The 6289-nt window shown below is 42.0% G+C and overlaps 1 protein-coding gene and 1 long non-coding RNA gene across 5 annotated transcripts in view; one reads left to right on the top strand and one right to left on the bottom strand.

Annotated features, from left to right (window-relative positions):
- Window positions 1–1598: 1598 nt before the first annotated feature.
- The window catches only part of LOC101858465, a 35707-nt gene continuing 31016 nt past the window's right edge, over window positions 1599–6289 (top strand). For 2 of the 4 annotated variants that reach the window (XR_004859444.1, XR_004859445.1), the window contains exon 1: window positions 3677–4280. The gene's annotated coding sequence lies outside the window, so the exon portion shown is untranslated. Of the gene's footprint in view, window positions 1828–3676; window positions 4281–6289 lie in introns of those variants that run through there. The other 2 variants (XM_035973642.1, XM_035973640.1) reach the window with 2 other exon arrangements.
- LOC118479053 lies at window positions 3148–3667 on the bottom strand. The gene is made up of 2 exons (XR_004859447.1): window positions 3421–3667; window positions 3148–3258 (listed from the first exon to the last, which is right to left on the bottom strand). It is a non-coding gene; the product is annotated as an uncharacterized LOC118479053 (long non-coding RNA).

Below are 6289 nucleotides of genomic sequence, written 5' to 3'. Positions count from 1 at the left end.
TTTCCGGAGCTCATCGGCTTCTCCATACAACTGCGTTTTTCATCCTCAAACAAAGTTCGATTTGCTTCATCAAGGCCCACTCATGTCACTCCTCAATGCTAGGACCTTGCTTCGTACAGCTAGATCTAGGGTTGTTTAGTGGTTGATTGGAAATGTCGCACGGTGAGCCGAACGGTTTTAACTAATTAAAAGATGGGGGTTCGGATGGCTAAGTAAGTGAGTCGGTCCAGATCTAGTGAGTTTAGACTCAACAGTAATGTTAAGCAAATGTCGGTGTTTGACACCGTTAACCAAACTGCCCCTCTGGGATCAATAAAATTGTAATTTATAAATGTATCTCTTTAATGGTTCACTTTGAAGTCAGTATTCCATGAGTAAGAAACGCGAGTGATTCTTGAATTAAAAAGTGGAGACCTCGAACCGTCATTTCAGTTTGGGAAATTTTCTGCGCTCGTCCGACGCAAAAACATAGGCCTAGATTTTTTGGCGAATAACTTTCGATCCCGTTTACTTTTAGCCTCGTTTCTCTAAACGGCATTCTTCGAGAGGAGTGGTCCCGGCTTAACTCCAAAGAAATAACACTAAGAGTTTGTAGTCGGAAACAAAAACGGAAGTAGGGTAAAAAAGCTGTCTTCGGTATTTTTTTGTCGTTCGAATTTAGAATATTTTCATCCTGATTTTTTTCTTCATCGGGTGGCATTGTGACCCTGGCAACTCAAGCCAGCTTTTTTAATCGGCTTCCGTTTGTGTTTCCGATTGCGAGTGTTATTTCTATGGAATAAGGCCGGGACCCCTAATTCTCCCAAAGAGTGCCCTCTAAACGCGTGACAACCCCGTTTTGTCTTTTCGAGCAATACTCATTTCAACATTACAGATTGGTGTGGAAGGGCACTTTTCCTGAGAGGCAAAAATAAAATATTGCTCGATATGAGTCAGGCGGAACTATTTTCTTACGGATATTGATGTAAATGGAACAAGACCGGGAACGGTAGCTCGATAACAATCGATGTCATCTGTCCCAAGTCATCCGTTAAAAAAAGCGTGTCTTTTCGTTGGACGGGCTACAGCACGGGCAAAAATAGTTTTGGTGCGGACGGACATCCCCGCACGGAACCTCAATTTTTAAACCGACTGCGTCACTGTCGTTCTGTAGGTATTAATTTTAAATAGGGAGTGTATACAGACCCGGTAACCGGGTACAAAGTCACGAAGTATACAGATCTGGTAGGGGAACTCTTTTGTGAATTCGGAAAGTTTCAGCGCCCTCTTGGCTCAGGTTAGACCTAGACCTAGGTTCTTCTAGATCTAAATCTATGGCCTAGGTCTAGATAGACGCACATAAATCATTGATCTAGTTTCGAGGTTAGCCTAGATCTAGATCTAGATCTCTAGACCTAGATCTAGATCTCTAGACCTAAATGAAAATTGCGGATGTCTTTTTGATGAACGATCGTTTTTCCTCCGTTTTTGGACTTGGAGGAATCACAATTTGAAGAAAAGAACAGTGTCATAATTTCAATCGAGCAGAGTCTCTCTCTACTCTCTCTACTCTCTCTCTCTCTCTCTCTCTCTCTCTCTCTCTCTCTCTCTCTCTCTCTCCCTCCCTCTCTCTCTTATAATTTAGCTCGCTTGGTCTTTTGCGGTCAGTCACGACTTCCATCGGTTTTCTTAGGTTGATTGCACACCACCCCTCGTTTGTGCTCAGAAATTAGGAAAAACATAAACATTTGCCAAGCGGAAGCCGCGTTGTCTCTGATTCGAAAGCGAAACTGCATACAGTAGCGAACGTGTTGTCTGTGCCTTGTTGATCTGAATTCAGAACCTAAGGTAATGATCAGATGGCTGTGGTGGTTTATTGTAGCTTAAAGCTGGGCAGTGTAGGCTAGTATAGATCTAGATCTAGACTCTAGATGTTGTTACGTTGTATCGTGTAGAACCAAACAAGACTCAGAGAGTCTCCCGAGAGAGAGAGACCAGATCTAGACCTAGAATCTAGACCTAGGCCTAGGCTTGCCTCTCCTTCTTAGTAGTCCCTAACTTATTATAACTAACTAATGTCCACTGGAACTGCATGCAATGTACTGGCCTTTGTAGAGCTAAATCTAAGTTTGTTTGAGGTTTGATGGGAATAGCACACAGTGAGCCTAACCCTAATTACTAATACTAATTTAGTAAAACAAATTTAAGCTTCCTCTATTACTGAGTATTGGCATTCACTAATTAATGACTAGATCTAGATTCTAGATCTAATGGCAATGTTACATCTATCTCAGCTGGGCACTTTGTAGAGCTAGATCTAGGGTTGTTTAGAAAAGAGTTTGATTGTATATCACACGGTGAGCCGAACGCTTAGTCAACCAAGTAAGCTTCCTATTACTATTATTATCATTACCGACTTAGAATGGCATTCTCTAACAAATGACTATAATGGCAATGCTTAATGCTAGATCTAGGGTTGTTTAGTGTTTGATTGGAAATGTCACACGGTGAGCGGAACGGTTTTAACTAATTAAAAGTTGGGGGCTCGGGTGACTAAGTGAGTAGGTCTAGATCTAGATCTAAAATCTAATGAGTTTAGACTCAACAGTAATACCCTTGTGGGATCAATAAAACTGTAATTTGTAAATTTATGTCTTTACTACTTTGAAGTCAGTATTCCATGAGTAAGAAACGCGAGCGATTCTTGAATTAAAAAGTGGAGACCTCGAACCGTCATTTCAATTTGGGAAATTCTTTGCAGCTCGTCCGACACAAAAGCCATTCACTAACAAATGACTATAATGGCAATGCTTAATGCTAGATCTAGGGTTGTTTAGTGTTTGATTGGAAATGTCACACGGTGAGCCGAACGGTTTTAACTAATTAAAAGTTGGGGGCTCGGGTGACTAAGTGAGTAGGTCTAGATCTAGATCTAAAATCTAATGAGTTTAGACTCAACAGTAATACCCTTGTGGGATCAATAAAACTGTAATTTGTAAATTTATGTCTTTACTACTTTGAAGTCAGTATTCCATGAGTAAGAAACGCGAGCGATTCTTGAATTAAAAAGTGGAGACCTCGAACCGTCATTTCAATTTGGGAAATTCTTTGCAGCTCGTCCGACACAAAAGCCATTCACTAACAAATGACTATAATGGCAATGCTTAATGCTAGATCTAGGGTTGTTTAGTGTTTGATTGGAAATGTCACACGGTGAGCCGAACGGTTTTAACTAATTAAAAGTTGGGGGCTCGGGTGACTAAGTGAGTAGGCCTAGATCTAGAAATCTAGATCTACAATCTAGTGAGTTTAGACTCAACAGTAATACCCTTGTGGGATTTTTAAAAACCCTGTAATTTGTAAATTTATCTCTTTACTACTTTGAAGTCAGTATTCCATGAGTAAGAAACGCGAACGATTCTTGAATTAAAAAGTGGAGACCTCGAACCGTCATTTCAGTTTGGGAAATTTTTCGCAGCTCGTCCGACACAAAAGCATAAGCCTAGATTTTTTGTCGAATAACTTTCGATCCCGTTTACTTTTAACCTAGATTCTCTAAACGGCACTCTTCGAGGGAAGTGGTCCCGGCTTAACACCACAGAAATAACACTAAGACTTGTAGTCAGAAACAAAAACAAAAGTCGAGTGAAAAAAAAGCTGTCTTCGATAATTTTTTTTCCTTACTTCAAGTTTATTATTTTTTTAATCGGCTTCCTTTTTTGTTTCCGATTGCAAGTGTTATTTCTACGGAATTAGGCCGGGACTACTTCTCCCGAAGAGTGCCCTCTAAACGAGTGACAACTCCGTTTTGTCTTTTCAAGCAAAACTTTTTTCAACGTTATATATTGGTGTGGAAGGGCATTTTTCTTAGAGAGGCCAGAATATTGCTCGATATGAGTCGGGCGGAACTATTTTCTTACGGATATTGATATGTAAATGGGACAAACTGATACAAGACCGGGAACGGTAGCTCGATAACATTAACAATGGGTGCCATCTGTCTCAAGTCATCCGTAAGAAAAGCGTGTCTTTTCATCGGACAGGCTACAGCACGAACAAAAATAGTTTTGGTGTGGACGGACATCCCCGCTCCGTCCCTCATGTTTAAACCGACTGCGTCAGTGTCATTCTGTAGGTATTTATTTTAAATAATGTTTCCAAGCCCTCTGACCTGGTAACCGTAACAGTTTTGGTCAGGTCCATTTTTCCCCTTCTCTTTCCCCCGATCTCGGAATCTTCGCGGACGCAGTATCATGTCTGGAGAGGAGCAGCGCCAGCCATTTGCCAGCGACGAGGAGACGGTGAGTTCTCACGAATCCTCAAACCCGCACACACACACACACACACACACTCGCGCGCGCGCTTGGCAGTCGGACCCGAAATAGGTATATTTCATTAAAACATTTCAAGTCGAAAGTCGGGCTTGAGTTGTTTTCTTATTCGTACATTCATATAATATAAGTGAGACAAATTATCGATAAAAGACCAATGCGACAGCCATATATACATATATTATACGCACACAAACACACGCGCATGCATGCATGCGCGCACGAACGCACGCATGCACGCACACACTCAGCAAAAAAAGACAGGACGAGAGAGGGGAGAGAGAGAGAGAGTCAGGAGCACTTCCCGGTGTGTCCCGTAGGTCTGCGCTCATAGAAAAAACTCACTTTGGGCGTATATTTTTCCAGTCTAGCGGAAAATACAAATCATCGCCAAACTTTTCGTGAAAGAGAAAAAAAATATTTTGAAAATAAGGGGCAAAGATGTTATTACCCCATAACCTCTAATCCCCCCCTCTCTCCCCTCCAACCCACACCCTCTTTCTCTTTCTCTCTCTCTCTCTCTCTCTCTCTCTCTCTCTCTCTCTCTCTCTCTCTCCCTCTCTCTCTCTCTCTCTCTCTTTCTCTCTCTCTTCCCCTTTCTTTCCCCTCTCTCTCTTCTGTTCTCTCTCTCTTCTCTTCTCACTCTCTCTCTTTCTCTCCTCTTTTCCTTCTCTCTCTCTCTCTCTCTCTCTCTCTCTAGGTCATTAGAACCAGAAAACCTTCCTCTATAACACACTGATAATCGGCATGATTCGGAAAGAAAGAAATTTGTTGAAAATACCGTTTAATGGTATATTATCGAAATTGTCAAATATCGATACCCGATTATTTAAGAATCGCACGTCATATCTCACACTGCAAACATTTTAAACCACTGTACGGCGCTCTGTTCCTTAAAACTTATGTTTGTTAACCTAAATATGGGAATTTGAGTTCTAAGCCTAAAGATTTTTAACGGAGAGCTAAAAAATTTGAGTAGTAATGTACATATAGTAATCGATACTAGTAGCCACGTGGACAAGCTGTTTACAAATGAGAGATGAGAGAAAGTGGTGGTGGGGAAGCAGTAAGAAGAAGAAGAAGGAGAAGAAAAAGGAGAAGAAGAAAAAGAAGAAAAAGGAGAAGAAGAAGAAGAAGAAAAAGGAGAAGAAGAAGAAGAAGAAGAGGAAGAAGAAGAAAAGCCAGCCTTAACCATTATTACACTACAGACCGAAGTACAGACAAACATGTTGGTGCACGAACAAGAACACAGAAAAAAAGACGAGGTCGGTGTGTCCGGTGTGTCCCGGAGAGGTCTGCGCTCATAGATAAAGACGCACTGTGTGCATATTTTATTTTAGTCGCCAAACCCTTCGTGAAAGAGAAAGACAATCGTTTGAAAGTGAGAGGCACATTAAGTTGTTATCTCCCCATACACCCTAAACACCCCCCCCCCCCCTCTCGTATTCTCTCTCTCTCTCTTTCTTGCTCTCTCTTTCTTTCCCTCTTTCTCTCACTCTCTCTCTGTCTCTCTCTCACTCTTTCTCTCACTCTCTCTCTCTGCCTCTCTCACTCTCTCTCTGCCTCTCTCCCTCTCTCTCTCACACACTCTCTCTCTCTCTCTTTCCCTAGCCATCTATCTCTCTCTTTTTCCCTCTCTCATTTCTTCTCTCTCACTCTTTCTCTTTCTCGCTCTCTCTCTCTCTCTCCCTATCCATTTACCTCTCTCTTTTTCCCTCTCTCCTTTTTTCTCTCTCACTCTTTCTCTCTTCTCTTTCTCTCTCTCTATCTCTCGCTCTCTCTCTCTTTCGCTCTTCCTCTCTCGCTCGCTCTCTCCATCTCTTTGTCTTCTTCCCTCTCTCTACTTCCCTCTCTCTATCTCTCTTTCTCTCTCTCTCTCTGTTTGTCCCTCTCTCTCTCTTTTGTTCCCACTCCCCCACCCCTCTCTGTCTGTCTGTCTGTCTGTCTGTCTGTCTGTCTGTCTGTCTGTCTGTCTGTCT

The sequence above is a fragment of the Aplysia californica genome, unplaced genomic scaffold (genome assembly GCF_000002075.1).
Source record: "Aplysia californica isolate F4 #8 unplaced genomic scaffold, AplCal3.0 scaffold01577, whole genome shotgun sequence".
NCBI lineage: Eukaryota > Metazoa > Mollusca > Gastropoda > Aplysiida > Aplysiidae > Aplysia > Aplysia californica.
Note: the sequence above shows the minus strand (reverse complement) of the source record. Positions and strands in the feature narration are given on the sequence as shown.